Raw genomic sequence first — 15,388 nt, 5'->3', positions numbered from 1 at the left:
CAGGGAAGAATACTGGAGTGGGTTGCCATTCCCTTCTCCAGGGGATCTTCCTGACCCAGGGATTGAACCTGGGTCTCCTGCATAATAAATAAATAAATAAAAATAATAAAAAAGGATGAATGTTTTTAAAAAACACAAAAAACCTTACTGGCCTTTTCTGCCTCTAGGTTTTTTGACTCCCTCTTGTGAGTCACTCTCCATATATCACCAGAGTGATCTTTCTAAAACACAGGTCTGGCCTAGGGTATTTTAAGTGGTGGTTGGGGGCGGGGGGAGGCGGTGGTGGCACACAGAGACTTCTTGAGTCGTCCTCAGAAACCCTGCTCAAAACAGCAGCAGTGATGCAGCTTTTATAAACAGTAGCCTCATTCATAAAAGCACACCTGGGCACTGGGAATATGAAAAACCTGGAAGATAGTACTTCATGCCAGGAGTATCACACACTGTAGAAAAGGAAGGAACCACAGCTACACAACAAGGACAAATCCCGGAGCATAACGAGCAATGAAGCAAGTTACAGGACACCATTTCAAAAAGCATGAAACTAAACGTCATAAGGTTACATGTTACACATGACAAGCGGTGACAAGAAATGGTTTTGGTGATAAAACGACGTAAAAAACAAAATAGGGGTGTAATAAATACAAAAATCAAGCTGGTAATTACAAAAAATAAAGCACGAGTCTGGGACTTCGCTCGTGGTTCAGCGGTTAAGACTCCACCCTTCCACTGCAGGGAACAAGGGTTCGATACCAGGTTGGGGAATAAAGTTCCCACATGCTGCATAGACAAAAACAAAATAAAGAACTTCTTAAAATAAATAAATAAAACACAGGTCTAATGGTGTCAGCCCTACCTAAACCTTCAATGGCTCACTATCTCTTCCAGGATAAAGTGTAAGCCCCTCGACCTGAAATTTGCAGCTCCTTGTGGTTTTGCCTCAGTCTTCCTTTCCAGCCTCTTCTCCAATGGACAACCCCCCCACCCCACCTCCCTTACCCTACAACTAATCTCCTAGCCACACCAGACTCCACTTTGCAGCTTCCTATTTAAATTACAAAAGGAGGGCCTTTATCCACCACTGCTCCCCTTGCCCGGAATCCCTTCTCTCTTCCTCACCTGGCAAAGGCCTCCCGAGCCTTTGAGATCAAGCTGAACGTCCACTTTCCATATTCCCCAAGGAGAGAGCAGTTTATTCTCTCCCCTGGGCCCCATGATCCAATGACCACACCTTGTCGTCATCCTTGGCCTGAACCCCCAGCTCCTCCACTGCACTCTGCATCCTTAGAGGCCGAGACTTAGTGCCCACACCCCTCTCCCCAGGAGTCTGGCAGACAGTCAGGGCTTCATATGTGTTTGCTGTTGAAGAACAGTGTCTCTCTGATCATTTAATATTTGATTATAGAGCACATACTCTGACACAAAAGCTGTCATCGAAGATGTATAAATTAAAACACGAAACTTCTCATCAGGATGTCTCCCAGGAATGGCTGGGTCAGAGCGGTTGGCTAGCTGGGAAGGTGTTTAATAAAAACCCCAGTTAATTAACAAGAGAAAGATTCCTTTGTGGTTTGCTTCAAGGCAGAGGACAGCCAGAAGCTGGTGCTAGAGACAGATTCCAGCTTCGCTTCAGGTTTCTTTCAGAATTTTTAGAGTTAAAAGAGCAACTTGACTGTGTGACAATGTCTAACCACTTTGACCTCCCATCCCACTGCCAGGAACCCAGACTAGAGAGATACTTGCTCAGTCATGCAAGGGTACGCATGTGAGGATGAGCTGTTACTGCACTGTTAGGGAGAAAGATAAGCAAATCATGACTTACCCAGCCGTGGAATCCAAACGAAAGTTTAAAAGTGTAAGGTAGAGCTGTCCATTGTGAGGTGACAGTGAAATCCTACGTAGGATTCCATTTTGCAAAACAACAACAAATTACATACATGGGTGCGTGTGTGTGCCCGCGCACACACACACGTACACACACACAGAGTTTATAAAGGTCTGAGAGAAGATCTAGGGGCTATACATCTAATCTCTGGGGAGAGAACTGTGGCGGAAGGAAGGAGTACTTTCACTTTTTTTTTTAATCATCCCAGCTGTGGGTTGTTTCACTTCTTACAAGCATATATGAATTTTGTAGTTAAAGAGAAGATAAACAGAGTCAATTACAAAACTGGCTTCCAAGTTATCTTCTCAACCTTGACTCACAGGGCTTCCTCATTCCAGGGATAATCACGTTACAAGAATCACTAATCACTGTCAGTTGTGTTTTCTTTCTTGGTTTTTTTGAAGTCTTTATTGAATTTGTTACAATATGGCTTCTATTTTATGTTTTGGTTTTCTTTTTGGGCAGGGGGCAGGAAGCCTGTGCTATCTTAGCTCCCTGATCAGGGATGTGATCTGCAACCCCCTGTACTGGCAGGTGAAGTCTTAACCACTGGGCAACCCAGGAAGTCTCAGATGCACTTTCTTCTTAAGCATTTTCTGTCTACTGGGTGCTTTGACTATCGCAACAAATCCACGATAGATACCATTATTATCACTGCCATCTTACATCTCAGGAAACTTGGATCCATGAGTATCTTGAATTTATCAAACTCACAAATTACAAAAATCATACAATGTTAGTGGAAATGCTAGAAAGGCCCCCTTCTTTTCTCCTAGCAGGACCATAAATCGGTACAAGGTTTCCAGGGAGCAATTTGACAATACGCATTAGAATTCTTTAAAATCTGCATCCCTTTATCCTAGCAATTCCTTTTCTAGAAATTTATCCCAAGGATATAATTAAGGGACATGCACAGAGTTTCAGCCACAAGGATGTTCATTTAGAAGATGCTTATAATATTGAAAAGTTGGAAACCACTTCAATACCCAAGAATAGAAAATTACTTAAATAAATAAATAATGTTTCACTCATACGAGAGAATATGATAAGGCCATTAAATAGTGGTGAAGAAGAATATTTAATGACAGGGAACATGGTTCATGATGCATTTTTAAAAGCAGGTCATAAACAGTATGTATTATATTAGTCCATTTTTCCTTTAAAAAAAACAGAAAGAAAAAACATCGGTAATATACACACGTACAGAAACAGCGGAAAAAAGCACACAAAATGTTAGCACCTCTGGGAAGTGAGACTGCTGCAGGTTTTTTAATTGACTCCTTTTCTTAATTGTATTTTTGTATTTCTCCCTTGCTAAAGTGTACCATTTTAAATTGTATTACACTTTTTAAAGGAGATTCATCTCCTTGCTCTTTCCCCTGCAGCAACTTTTGTGGTCCTGCCTTTGTGCAATCCTCCCTCCAGATCCTGCCCTCTCTCCTCCCAGCAAACACTGCTCATTCTATGAGGACAGCTCTTCCAGGAAGGCTGCCATGATCTCTGCTGGCTTCTGGGTTCCCCAGCTCACACTCAGCTTTCAGTTCTTGCATGAGACGTGCATATCATGCAACACTGCCAAAGGGTACTGGGAAGTGGTTCATCAGCCCAGGAAGCTTCAGGCATCTCCAAAGCAAGTGCTCAGCCCCTGGTACTTTAAATAGATCTGACTGGTATTTGAGTGCCTAAAGCCCAGCAGCCCTCAAAGCCCCACCCTCGGGCTTTCATGGGGGCTCTCCCATTCAACCAGCCTCACTCTCTTCTTCATGCTTGGCTCACTAATCTCTTGGTTCTCCCCACATTCCCAGCACCCTGTGGGCTTGCCTTGCTCTGACCACAGGTCTGCCCATGCTTTGGAGTTCAGCTTTTGGTTGCATTGATGTCTGGGTAATAAGCAAGATGCCTAGTCCTCCAGCCCTTCACCAAGCACCTACCTGCACAAAGTCAGGGGTCAAACAAGACCATAGCATTTATGTACTAAGTATCTTATTATGTGTTAGGCATTCTGCCAGGTGCTTCACTGGCTGGTTGCCTTTATTTTCTGCATAATAATAGTAACCATAGCTGTCCTTTACTGAGTCCTTACTCAACTCCTTACACAAACCCCCATTCTCCCAAGCATGGATGAGACTCTCAGAGAGGCAGGGTGAGTTGCCCAAGGTCACAGAGCTAGTATGGAAGGGGCTATGCCCCATCTCAAACCAATCCTTGTCTGAGCGCCAACTTATCCCCTTACCTGGTACCCTATGCTGCTCCTACAACTACCCTCTGGGATGGGTGTGAGAGAAAAGCAAACTGAGTTTTGACAAGGTTAAATTATGGTTCAAGGTCATTCCAGCAAAGTATCAGAGGGGCCTGGGAGCTTAGCCCAGGTCCAGTCTTGCCTAGGCACTGGACAAATAGGAGGGTCACAAAAAGGGGGACTCTGGTGGGGTTGAGGAACAGGGCTAAGGTCCCCACCAGGAGGGCAGAGGTCCAGGGCTGGGCTCCAGTCTCATCAGAAGAAGTAAAAGCTGGGAAGGAAAACTTCCTGGGGCTCCCCTCCACCCCCAGACCTCCACCTATCGGGTACAGCACAATCATTTCTAGATCATATCTGAGTGTTAGTCACTCAGTCGTGTCCAGCTCTTTGTGATTTTGTGGACTGTAGCCCGCCAGGCTCCTCTGTCCATGGGATTTCCCAGGCAAGAATACTGGAGTGGGTTGCCATTTTCTTCTCCAGGGGATCTACCTGACCCAGGATCAAACCTGGGTCTCCCACATGGTAGACGGCTTCTTTACCGTCTGAGCCACCTGTCTCACCTTAAATCCTCTCTCTAAGGAAAGGAACCTCATAACCTCCTTTCAGTGGATGAGGAAACTGAGGCAGAGGGAGGTTCGGTAACTTACCTAGCTTGGGGCTCCACAGGTGCAAGGTCAGTGTGGATCCCACAGTTGCTTGTACCTCTTTCTGTGTCCAGTCTGTCCATCTCCCCCTCAAGGCCATAGGCGCCTGGGAAGCAGATGTCTTATCCTCGGACACCCAGCTCAAGGCCTGGCTCATAGATGTTTATTGGATGGACAGGGAATTGTGCTGTCTCTGCCCTCTCGGCCTGGTGTGGGGAGAAATCGACCTCGCACAAGAGCACAGCATCCACTGTGAAATCTCAAGACTGCCAGATGCCCCTCGCGCTCGCCCTGAGGTTGCTGAGACTAGAGGCAAGAACCACCTCAAATCGAGACAAAATGCATTTGTGGTTTTGAAGGAAAGTCGTTAGAAGACAGAATCTGTCTTCCAAGGCCAAGGTTGTGCCAATTCCGTTTACTTAAAGTAGAAAGAAGACAATCCTGCCCCGGTGAGTCTGGGCCGGCTTGCAGGAAGGAGTGTGTTTTTTTGTTGTTGTTTTTTTTGCTGAGTATCCAACGCGGACAGCAGGAGCGAGCGGGCTGGAGGCCGTGGAGCCAAAGCAAACATTCTGAAGTCAGAGATAATGAGAGAAGGTGGGAGGAATGGGAATAAGTTTGGAGGCCAAGCAGGAAACGGGTCTGAAAGGAAGGGTGGGAAAGCAGGAAGCTTTCCGCGCTTTTATGAAAAGATGGCCCTCCGGAGGCTGGGGGCAGGTCCGGCTAGAGCCGGGCTGGCTGACAGCAACACCCTGCTCCGCAGCCTCTTCCCGGTCTGCCCCCTCCCTGCCACCCTGCCCGGAGCCGAGGGCTTCTTCTAACAGAGAGTGCCCCATCCCCCAGCCTCTGTCCTTCCGTGGCTCCCTGTCGCCGCTCCCTTAGGGACCAAGGGGCACCTCCAGCTGCCGCAGCCCACGTGCCCTTTCGGATTGCATTGCCTCTTCTCTATAGCACCATCCTGGGATCCAACGCACCCACCTGCCTGCTCTTCCCTAAATGCACTCTACCTTTCCCAGCCCTTGCAGTTCTTTCTGTGCCCCCCACCCCCACCTGCAGCTGTCTTGCCTCCTCAAATAGCATCTCAAGGGACTCTTGGCTCTACTTCTTGAATCTCCCTAAGTGTTTTCCTGGAGCCGGCCATGCACCAAATGCTCAGTAACTGCCCGGAGAACCAATCAAGTGGCCAGAATGCTGGAGAATGGAGGGTTCTGGACAAACCCCTGTCCGGTCAGCTCTTACACGGCTGGATGTCTTAGGCTGGGTTCCCCTAGACAGAGGAAGCAGCCTCTGAGAAAAGGATTGGGGTCTTAACCGTGCATGTGGGAAGTGAGTGTGTCGGTACAGGATGCCTTCAGAAGCAGCGCGCTCCGACCCTCTGGGAACTTCTGGGAAGGGGGACGAAACACCGCTTAAAGTTACAGCCACCTCGAGAGGCCAGGACACTGGGTAAGTGCCTGCCATCGCCCCTTGACTGAGGGTAGCACTGGGGTACTTGCCCCCGGGCACCGGTGGCCAGCTCCTGGTCACACAGCTTCTCACAGCAGGATCCCACGGGCAGGCTCCGGGTGAGCGGGAGGGGCGGGGTGGGCAGTGAGCATCTTTGCCTCCAGACCTGGGCTCTGCTCTCCCCTTGCACCTTTGCCTGTGCTGCTCCCATGCCTGGACTGCCCTCTCTGGGCCTCTCCCACCAGCAGGGGAATTCCTGCGCCCCACATGGCCCAGCCAAAGGGTCTCCGGAGGAGGCTTCTCCTGACCCACCCCAGAGGAGTCAGTGCCTCTCTGTACGACCCCACTCTCCTCATCGCGTGTGTAGTTCCCCCAGCACCGACCCTGTGTTACCACTGAGTCCGGTAGTGGCCCCGGGTCCCATCTGCCTGCCCCTCTGACCCGGGGCGCCCTGTGAAGGCGGGGTTTCCCTCTGCTGCATCTGCGTCCCTAGCACCCAGCAGAGTGGAGGTGTCCAGTGAGTGAATAATTGAGTGAATAAGCAACAACAATTCATCGAGTGCTTACTATGTGCTAGACTCTGATCTAAATTCTTTACACGTGATGATATTTAACCCACATGGCCACCTATGAGGGAGGGGCTGTGACTATCACCAACGTCTGGAGGAGGCACCCAGCCACAGAGGACCTAAGGGACTTGCCCAGGGCCCCGCAGCTCCAAGTGGCCAAGTGGGGCATGACTGGGGGACCTTCTCTGGCCCCTCATGAGGACCACGCCTCCACCAGCTGGGCCAGAATAGAGACCCCGTGCTGGGGGATGGTGAGACAGGGGAACAAAGGAGGCTGCAGAGAGGGGCCTGGAGTCTGCCCTCCCAAGAGCCAGGAAAGTGCCCAGGCCCTGGATAAATGGAGCTGAATATGGAGTCCTCCTGTGAGGAGCAGCCTGAGTGGATGTGAAGGCTGTCAGGTCACATGATTTCCGGGAGGGCTGTTGTGACAACAGAGTGTCCCAGCCAGACGGCCTCCAACAGGCTTCTCAGCTGCTTCTTATCCACGATCCTGGGTGCCCCTCAGGACCCCCTGCTCCAGCCCCAGTGACGTGGGGAGATATGGGCTAGAGGGTTCAGTCCAGGGTCACAACCAGAGCTGGGGCTTCACATGACGGGTGTGTGACTCTGACCGTGGCGCTCTTTTCAACTGTGTCTCAGGCCTCAGTCAGGGCAACCTTGCCTTCCCTGGGGGCGGAGAGAGAGAAGGGGGAGAGAGAGAGACTGCACCAATATTAAGTCAGGCTCTCAGTACGTATCAGAAAAACCTCATTCCATCGTCATCACAGCCTTATGAGAATAGGATCATTACCTTCCTTTCAGATTTGGAGGAATGGAGGCCCAGAGAAATTAGGCAACACAGCCAAAAACACACACCAAGGGGCTGGAGAGCTAGAAAGGGGACCCAGTTTGAAACGGCCCCGAAGTGTAAAATCTAACAGGTAGATAGAAGAAGACACTGGAGGGATTGTAAATTCAGTTCAGTTCAGTCGCTCAGTCATGTCCAACTCTTTGTGACCCCATGAATCACAGCATACAAGGCCTCCCTGTCCATCACCAACTCCCAGAGTTCACTCAGACTCACGTCCATCGAGTCAGTGATGCCATCCAGCCATCTCATCCTCTGTCGTCCCCTTCTCCTCCTGTCCCCAATCCCTCCCAGCATCAGAGTCTTTTCCAATGAGTCAACTCTTCGCATGAGGTGGCCAAAGTATTGGAGTTTCTGGAGGGATTGTAAATTAAGTTTGGCCAGATCGGATTCAGTGGCTGCACTGTTTGCCTACAACCTACTAATCTATATGCACTTCATGCCAGAGATTCCTCACACCACAGGAGACAGGCTGCCGGAGAGACCTGCAACTCAGTTCATCCTACAGCAGGCATGAAGTATACAGCCAAGGTCATGAACAAGAGGATACACACTTCCTGTGGCCAGAGACAGCTGATGGCTGGCCGCTAAGGGACACAGTGGTCCCTAAGGCTTGAGCCGTAAGAGATGCCGAGGGTCTGGGCAGCAACCCCTGGGGGTTGGGAGGAGGGCAGGGATGCACGAAGGCATCTCAGAGGACAAGACATGTTTCTGTTAGCCGCTGAAATCCCAACTGTTTCATGAAATTTTATCTGGCCTCTGGGGGAAGAAATAGCTGTGCTCCAACAAGGGCAAAAGCACAGATGCAGAGGGGGAAAAAAGAACTAGTCTCTTAAAATGCAGAGGTTGGAAGGTGCTTTCCAGAGGCTGCACTGAGATAAACTCAGCGGTAAAAGAGACATCCGTTCAGAGGATGACCGTTCCGTGGTCAAACCAGGGCAGGTCTGGGAAAGGTGTTTTTCTCAATGATGTGACAGTGAACTTGCAGCAACTGCTAAGAGTCAGCTGTTAAGGAGAGCTGGAATTCTCTTTATTACATTAGAAAGCCTGGAATTAATAGGGAATCCACCATGCAGGGTGGAATGCACTTAACAAATACCAAAGGCATTTAAAAATTTAAGACTAAAGGTTACAACTGTATTTTATCTTTGCAGAGTTTCCCAAACACTTTCACTTGTATTAAAACACAGGAGCTGCAGAATCTTAACAGGGCAGAAGAGTGGCCAGCATTACACATTTTCTTTTAAAACAAACAAACATTTTTTTGAGGGGGTGGAATTCCTTGGTGGTCTGTGGTTAGGACTCCATACTTCTGCTGCAGGGGGCATGGGTTTGGCAAAAAATAAAAATAAAAAAACGCCCCCAAAACTAGCTCTTTCGAGATATAATTCACATACCATACAGTTCATCCATTTAAAATGTACAGTTCATTAGTTTTTAGTATATTCACAGAGTTGTGCAAGAACCACCACTATCTAATTTCAGAACACTTTCAAAAATAAACCCTGTATCCATTAACAGTCATTCCAAATTCCTTCTTTCTCCCAGCCCCTGGCAACCACTAATCTACTTTCTGTCTCCACGGGCTTACCTATTCCAGACATTTCGTATTAATGGAATCATACAATATGTGGTATTAATGGGTTGAATTGTGTCCCCTTCCCTCAACACACATTGAAATCCTAACGCTCAGGACCTCAGAATATGACCCTGTTTGGAAAGAGGGTTGTTGCAGATGTAATTAGTCAAAATGAGGTCTTGAGGGTGGACTAGCGACTGGTCCTTATAAAATGGGGAAGTTTAGGGACCTCCTCGGTGACCCAGTGGTTAAGACTCCGAGCTCCCAGTGCGGGGGCTCCAGGTTCCATCCCTGGTCAGGGAACTAGACCCCACTTGCTGCAACTAAGTCCCAGTGTAGCCAAATACAAACATACATGCATACATTATTTTTTTTTAAAGGGGGGAAATTTGGATAAAGGGAGATAGTTATGTGAAGATGAAGGCAGAGATTGAGGTGATGTACCTACAAGCCCAGGAATACGGCAGATTGCCAGCAAACCACAAGAAGCTAGGAGGGGTATGAACAGATTCCCTCAGAAGAAAGCAAAACTGCTGACCCCTTGATCTTGGGCTTGAGCCTCCCTCCAGAACTGGGAGGCAATATATTTCTGTTGTTTAAGCCACCCATCCTGTGCTATTTTGTTAGAGCAGCCCTAGCAAATGAATCGGAGAAGGCAGTGGCACCCCACTCCAGTACTCTTGCCTGGAAAATCCCATGGACAGAGGAGCCTGGTAGGCTACAGCCCAAGGGGTCACAAAGAGTTGGACATGACTGAGCAACTTCACTTTCACTTTCATGCATTGGAGAAGGAAATGGCAACCCACTCCCGTGTTCTTGCCTGGAGAATCCCAGGGACGGCAGAGCCTGGTAGGAGGCCGTCTACGGGGTCGCACAGAGTCGGACATGACTGAAGCGACTCAGCAGCAGCAGCAGCAGCAGCAGCAGCAGCAGCAGCAGCAGCAGCAGCAGCAGCAGCAGCAAATGAATACCCAGGGTCTTTAGTATCTGGCTTCTTTCACGCGGAACCATGTTTTCTAGGGTCATCCATGTTGTAGCATGTGTCGGTGTTTCATTTCTTTAATGATCAAATCATATATTCTTTTATTTTTTTGGCCACGCCATGTGGCATGTGAGATCTTGGTTCCCCAGTCAGGCATTGAACCCATGACCTCTGCATTGGAAGTGTGGAGTCTTAACCATTGGGCTGCTAGCAAAGCCCCCAAATCATATTCTACTGTATGGGTTTTATTTATCAATTCACCAGTTGATGGGATATGGGTTTCATTTGCTATTATGAAAAATGCTGCTATGAACAGTCTGTTAAATGTGGACATTCAGTTTTAATGTGGACATACGTTTTCATTTCTCTTGGGTATAGACCTACATTTCTCTTTTCCAGCTGTGAATCGTAGGCCCCCATGAGACAACTTGCCCAAGGTTACTGCCTAGACCATGGAAAAACGGTCCCTCCAACTTAGATCTGTTTGATTTCGAACTCAGAGGTCTTTCAGCTCTTATAAGGATAGACACACTCACACTCGTGCAAATTTGTTGACATGTACACACATTACACCCACACACAACAGACAGTCCTTGGAGCCCGCTGCTTTGCCCAGGGTACAGAAGTTCAACAAAATCTATCATCAAACAGAAGTGATGAGATGCTGAGGGAGATACTGAGACTCCCAAAGAATAAATAAGTCAGGACATTGATTTGAATATTACCGAGGGAAAGACCAAAAACATTTAAAGGGGAATAAAGAGATTAGTGATCAGCCAATGGCTCAAATGTGGTCTCCCGTAGCGCGCACACAACTTGTATCGATTGCGACGAGGTTTCTGGAAACAAAAGCAATTTACCAGAAAAATAGTACGCGAGTCAAAGACGTTTATGTGAAGAGAGCCTCATTTGAAATCTGTCCGGGGCTCTGCTCTCACCATCCAGTTACTCAGCGAGGGCGGGAGTAGCTTACATAAGCAAACTGGCCTCCGATGGGGCGAGCACAGGAAGATTTGATTTCACCGTTTCTGTGAGCGAGCAGGATCAGAAGCTATTCTGAGCGGCCTCAAAGGAAAAGCGCCAGAAATCATAAATAAAGAAGAAGTCAAGCGTGTCCAGTGGCCATATCAAATGTGACATTCCGGCAGAATGTGTGAACACGGTATCTTTCAAGCTGCTGATTCTTTGGGAAAAAAAAAGAAAATACCTTAATTCCCAGTGACAATAGCATTCACTGCAGTTAAAACCTAACAGAAGGCAAAGCAATGTGGGGCATAAAGAAAAAAGTAACACTTGGGGGAATGCAACATTCAGCCTTTCATTTAACAGATATTTATTTTCGATACCTTCTCTCTGCCTGTCATTCTGGCCCCACTGTTCTCAAGTCAGTCGCCCTGCTTCATTTTTCCCCATACTTTTTTATTGCTCCCTGACCATACATTGTATGTTTATTTGCTTGTGGCCTGTGATGGTTAATTTCATGTGTCATTGTGACTGGGTCATGGGGTGCCCAGGTATTTGGTCACATGTTTTCCTGGGTATGCCTGCAACAGTGTTTTTGGAGGAGATGAACATTTGAATCAATGGACTTTAAGTAAAGCAGGCTGTTCTCCCTAATGTGGGTGGCCCTCATCCAGTCAATGAAGATCCGAGCAGAGGAGACCGAGCAACAGGGAAATGTGCCTTCCTGACTGTTTGAGCGAGGACTTTGGCTTTTTCTGCCCTCAGGCTGGAATCTCCACCGTGTGCTCTACTGAATTTCAGGCCTTTGGGCTCAGGCTGGAATTACAGCACAGGCTTTCCTGGGTCTCCAGTTTGACAAATGCAGAGTTGAGGGGTTTTTAACCTCTATAATTGTATGAGCCAGTTCCGTACAGTAAATCACTTGCTATAAGTACAGATAGAGATGATAGAGACAGAGGTGTAGATGTGTACGTATATATATCCCATTGGTTCTGTTTCTCTGGGGAACCCTAATACATGGCCCATCTCCCCTATTGGAGTGTAAGTTATCTCACTTCCAGGTGATGGCTCCAGCCTCCTAATTCACCTCTCTGGTTCTTTTTGCCTCCTCCTCAATTCGTTTTCCACCAACTGGGAGGGCATTCTCCTGCTTTAAGTCACCAGGGTTTCCTCTGGGGTCCAGAGGGCCACAGAGTAGAGAGAGGGCCAGGCTCCTTGTTCTGGAGGCCTGCCACAGATGGACACACTTTCTGACCGGCTCTCTGAACTCAAGTGACTTGACTTTTCTCAGGTGTCCTCATGTCTCAGGGATGCTTACCGCCCCCCACCCCCCATCACTCCCTTATCTACCTGTCAGCCAAACTGGGCCTCTCTGCTCCTTGCCTCCCTCCAAGAAGGTGGGAGTCACATGAATCCAGCTCAGGCTCCTCAACAGGTCAGCCTTGTCCCTAAAGCCTGGTAACAAGCTCAAGCATGTACTCAGCTCACTCGCTGGCACACTGAAAGTGCTCAAAGGTGGGTAGCACTTATAGCAGCTTTATTGAGATTATTGGAGAAGGAAATGGCAACCCACTCCAGTATTCTTGCTTGGAGAATCCCATGGACAGAAGAGCTTGGTGGGCTACAGTCCATGGGTTGCAAAGTGTCGGACACGACTGAGCGACTTCACTTTCACTTTATTGAGATTATAATTCATACACCACAAAATTCACCCTTTAAAGTGTGAAATTCAGTGATATACTCAGAGTTGTGCAACCATTACCATTACTTGTTTTCAGAACATTTTTATCACCGCCAAAGAAACCCTGTTACCATGAACAGTCCCCTGTTCTTTCTCCAGTCCCTGGTAACCACCAATCTGCTTGCTGTCTCCATGGATTTACCTGTTCTGGATATTTCATATAGAAAGAATCATACAACATGGGGTCTTTTGTGTTTGGCTTCTTTAATTAAGCATCATGTTTTAAAGATTTATCCATGTTCTGGTATGTCTCAGTCATCCAATCTTTTCTGATTGCCAAATATTATTCTGCTGTATGGATAGATCACATTTTGTTTCTTCAGTCCTCATTTGACAGAGGTTGGGTTGTTTCTGCCTTTCAACTATTACAAAAAATGCTTCTGCAAACATTCATGGATAAGTTTTTGTGTGGACAAATGTGTGGATGTGGGCAAGTACACAGTAGTGGAATTGCTGGATCATACGGTCACAGTATATTTAACTATCTAAGGACATGCCGAACTGTTTTCAAAAGTAGTTGTAGCATTTTACATTCCCACCAGCCATGTAGCAGGGTTCTAATTTCTCCACATCCTCATCAACACTTGTTACTGTCTTTGTTTTAGCTATCCTAGTGGACATAGTGCTTAATAGTCATCGTGGGAACTGGGGTAAATGTTGTGTGCTCAAGAGTGCGCCCAGCCTCCCTGTGGCCCATCCTTCACGATACTGACCCATCTCAGTTGCCAGATTCCTACTTGGCTCCCATCTAGCAACTCTTTTCCTTTTCCTGGCTCCATCCCTCACTGTCTCATACACTGAGACACCCTTCTCTCCGTGGTGCTGTTGGTTGTTTGCTGCTGCTGCTGCTGCTAAGTCACTTCAGTCGTGTCCGCCTCTGTGCGACCCCATAAACAGCAGCCCACCAGGCTTCCCCGTCCCTGGGATTCTCCAGGCAAGAACACTGGAGTGGGTTGTCATTTCCTTCTCCAATGCATGAACATGAAAAATGAAAGTGAAGTCGCTCAGTCGTGTCCGACTCTTCGTGACCCCATGGACTGCAGCCTACCAGGCTCCTCCGTCCATGGGATTCTCCAGGCACTCCAAACTAGATAAACATGTAGAATCAGGTACAGCTACCTGCCTGAGGAATATGACTGCTGTCTGGACCTTCTGGTGTTTGAAATCAGTGTTCTTGGTATGGGCTCCAGCCCACATTGAGCCCAAGTACTCTGTCCCTTTAGATACCACAAGAGGGGACAGAGTTAGCTCTGATTAAGGTCAGTTCAAGATACAGTTAATGAGGGACTTTCCTGGGGGTCCAGTGGCTAAAACTCTGTGCTCCCTATGCAGGGAGGGCCCACATTCGATTCATGACCAGGGAACTAGATCCCACATGCTGCAACTAAAGAGCCTGCATGCTGCAACTTAGACCTGGTGCAGCCAAATGAATATTAAAAAAATAAATAAATAAGTGGAATTTCCCTAGGTAGTCCAATGGCAAAGAATCCACCTGCCAACGTGGGGGGCACAGGCTTGATTCCTGGTTGGGGAACTAAGATTCCACATGCGACTGGGCAACTAAGCCCATACACCACAAGTACTGAGCCCATGTGCCCAGAGCCTGTCCTCTGCAAGGAGAGAAGCCACCGCAGTGAGAGGCCCACACACTGCAACGAAGGGCAGCATCCGCTCAGCACAACTGGAGAAGCAGCGACAGAGCAGTGAAGACCCAACACAGCCCTCCCGCCCGAACAATAACATAAAAATACAAAACCTACAAAACAACATATTTACCAAAAAAATCTTTAAAAAAAATACAGTCAACGATGCATGGCAACAGTGGAAATACTGGCTAACATTTATTTATTTGCCGTTCTCCATCGGCCTGGCACTGTGCTAAGCACTAACACGTATGCTTTTTGTCAATCTTTATGACAATCTTGGGAAGGAATACAGTTATTTCCATTTTACCGATGAGGAAATTCTGTTGAGAGGACGAATCACTTGCTCAAGGATACACAACATGCAAACACTGCAATGTGAGCCGTGGATCACCCAAGGCAGAATCTGAACGCTTACCTGGTATACTGCACCTCCCGACGCTTCGGGGACAAGCTAGGCACAGTCCTGCTCTCCAGTTCCAGGTACCAAACTCTGCAGTAGTTTCCTATTGATGCTGTATGTAACAAGTTAACAGAAACCGAGTTATACACAGACTCCAAACAACACAAATTAAGTATCTTATAGTTCTGGGGGGTCCGAGTTCCCTGTGGGTCTTAACGGGCTAGAATGAAGATGTGGGCAGGGCAGGGTGGCATTCTTTCTGGAGGCTCTGGGAGTGGATCCCTTTTCTCATCTCTGGCCTCTCTAGGCTGCCTGTGTTCCTCTACTTGTGGCTCCTTCCTCCATCTTCAAAGCCAGCAACTATTTTTGGCGGTTGGTTTTCCAATAATCTCTCTAGGATGGCCACTTTGGCTCTAAATTTGAGAAGTTCTAAGACTTTGCAACCCTATG

The 15,388-nt window shown here is 47.8% G+C and overlaps 1 protein-coding gene across 2 annotated transcripts in view; it reads right to left on the bottom strand.

Annotated features, from left to right (window-relative positions):
* STRBP (spermatid perinuclear RNA binding protein) overlaps window positions 1–2,042 on the bottom strand; it is a 167,699-nt gene extending 165,657 nt beyond the window's left edge. The window contains exon 1 of one of the 2 annotated variants that reach the window (XM_069582487.1): window positions 1,823–2,042. The gene's annotated coding sequence lies outside the window, so the exon portion shown is untranslated. The remainder of the gene's footprint in view (window positions 1–1,822) is intronic. The other variant, XM_069582493.1, reaches the window with a different exon arrangement.
* Window positions 2,043–15,388: the final 13,346 nt, after the last annotated feature.

This window comes from Ovis canadensis, chromosome 3, assembly GCF_042477335.2.
Source record: "Ovis canadensis isolate MfBH-ARS-UI-01 breed Bighorn chromosome 3, ARS-UI_OviCan_v2, whole genome shotgun sequence".
Taxonomy (NCBI): domain Eukaryota; kingdom Metazoa; phylum Chordata; class Mammalia; order Artiodactyla; family Bovidae; genus Ovis; species Ovis canadensis.
The sequence above is the reverse complement of the archived record's forward strand: the minus strand, read 5'-3'. Positions and strand labels throughout refer to the sequence as shown.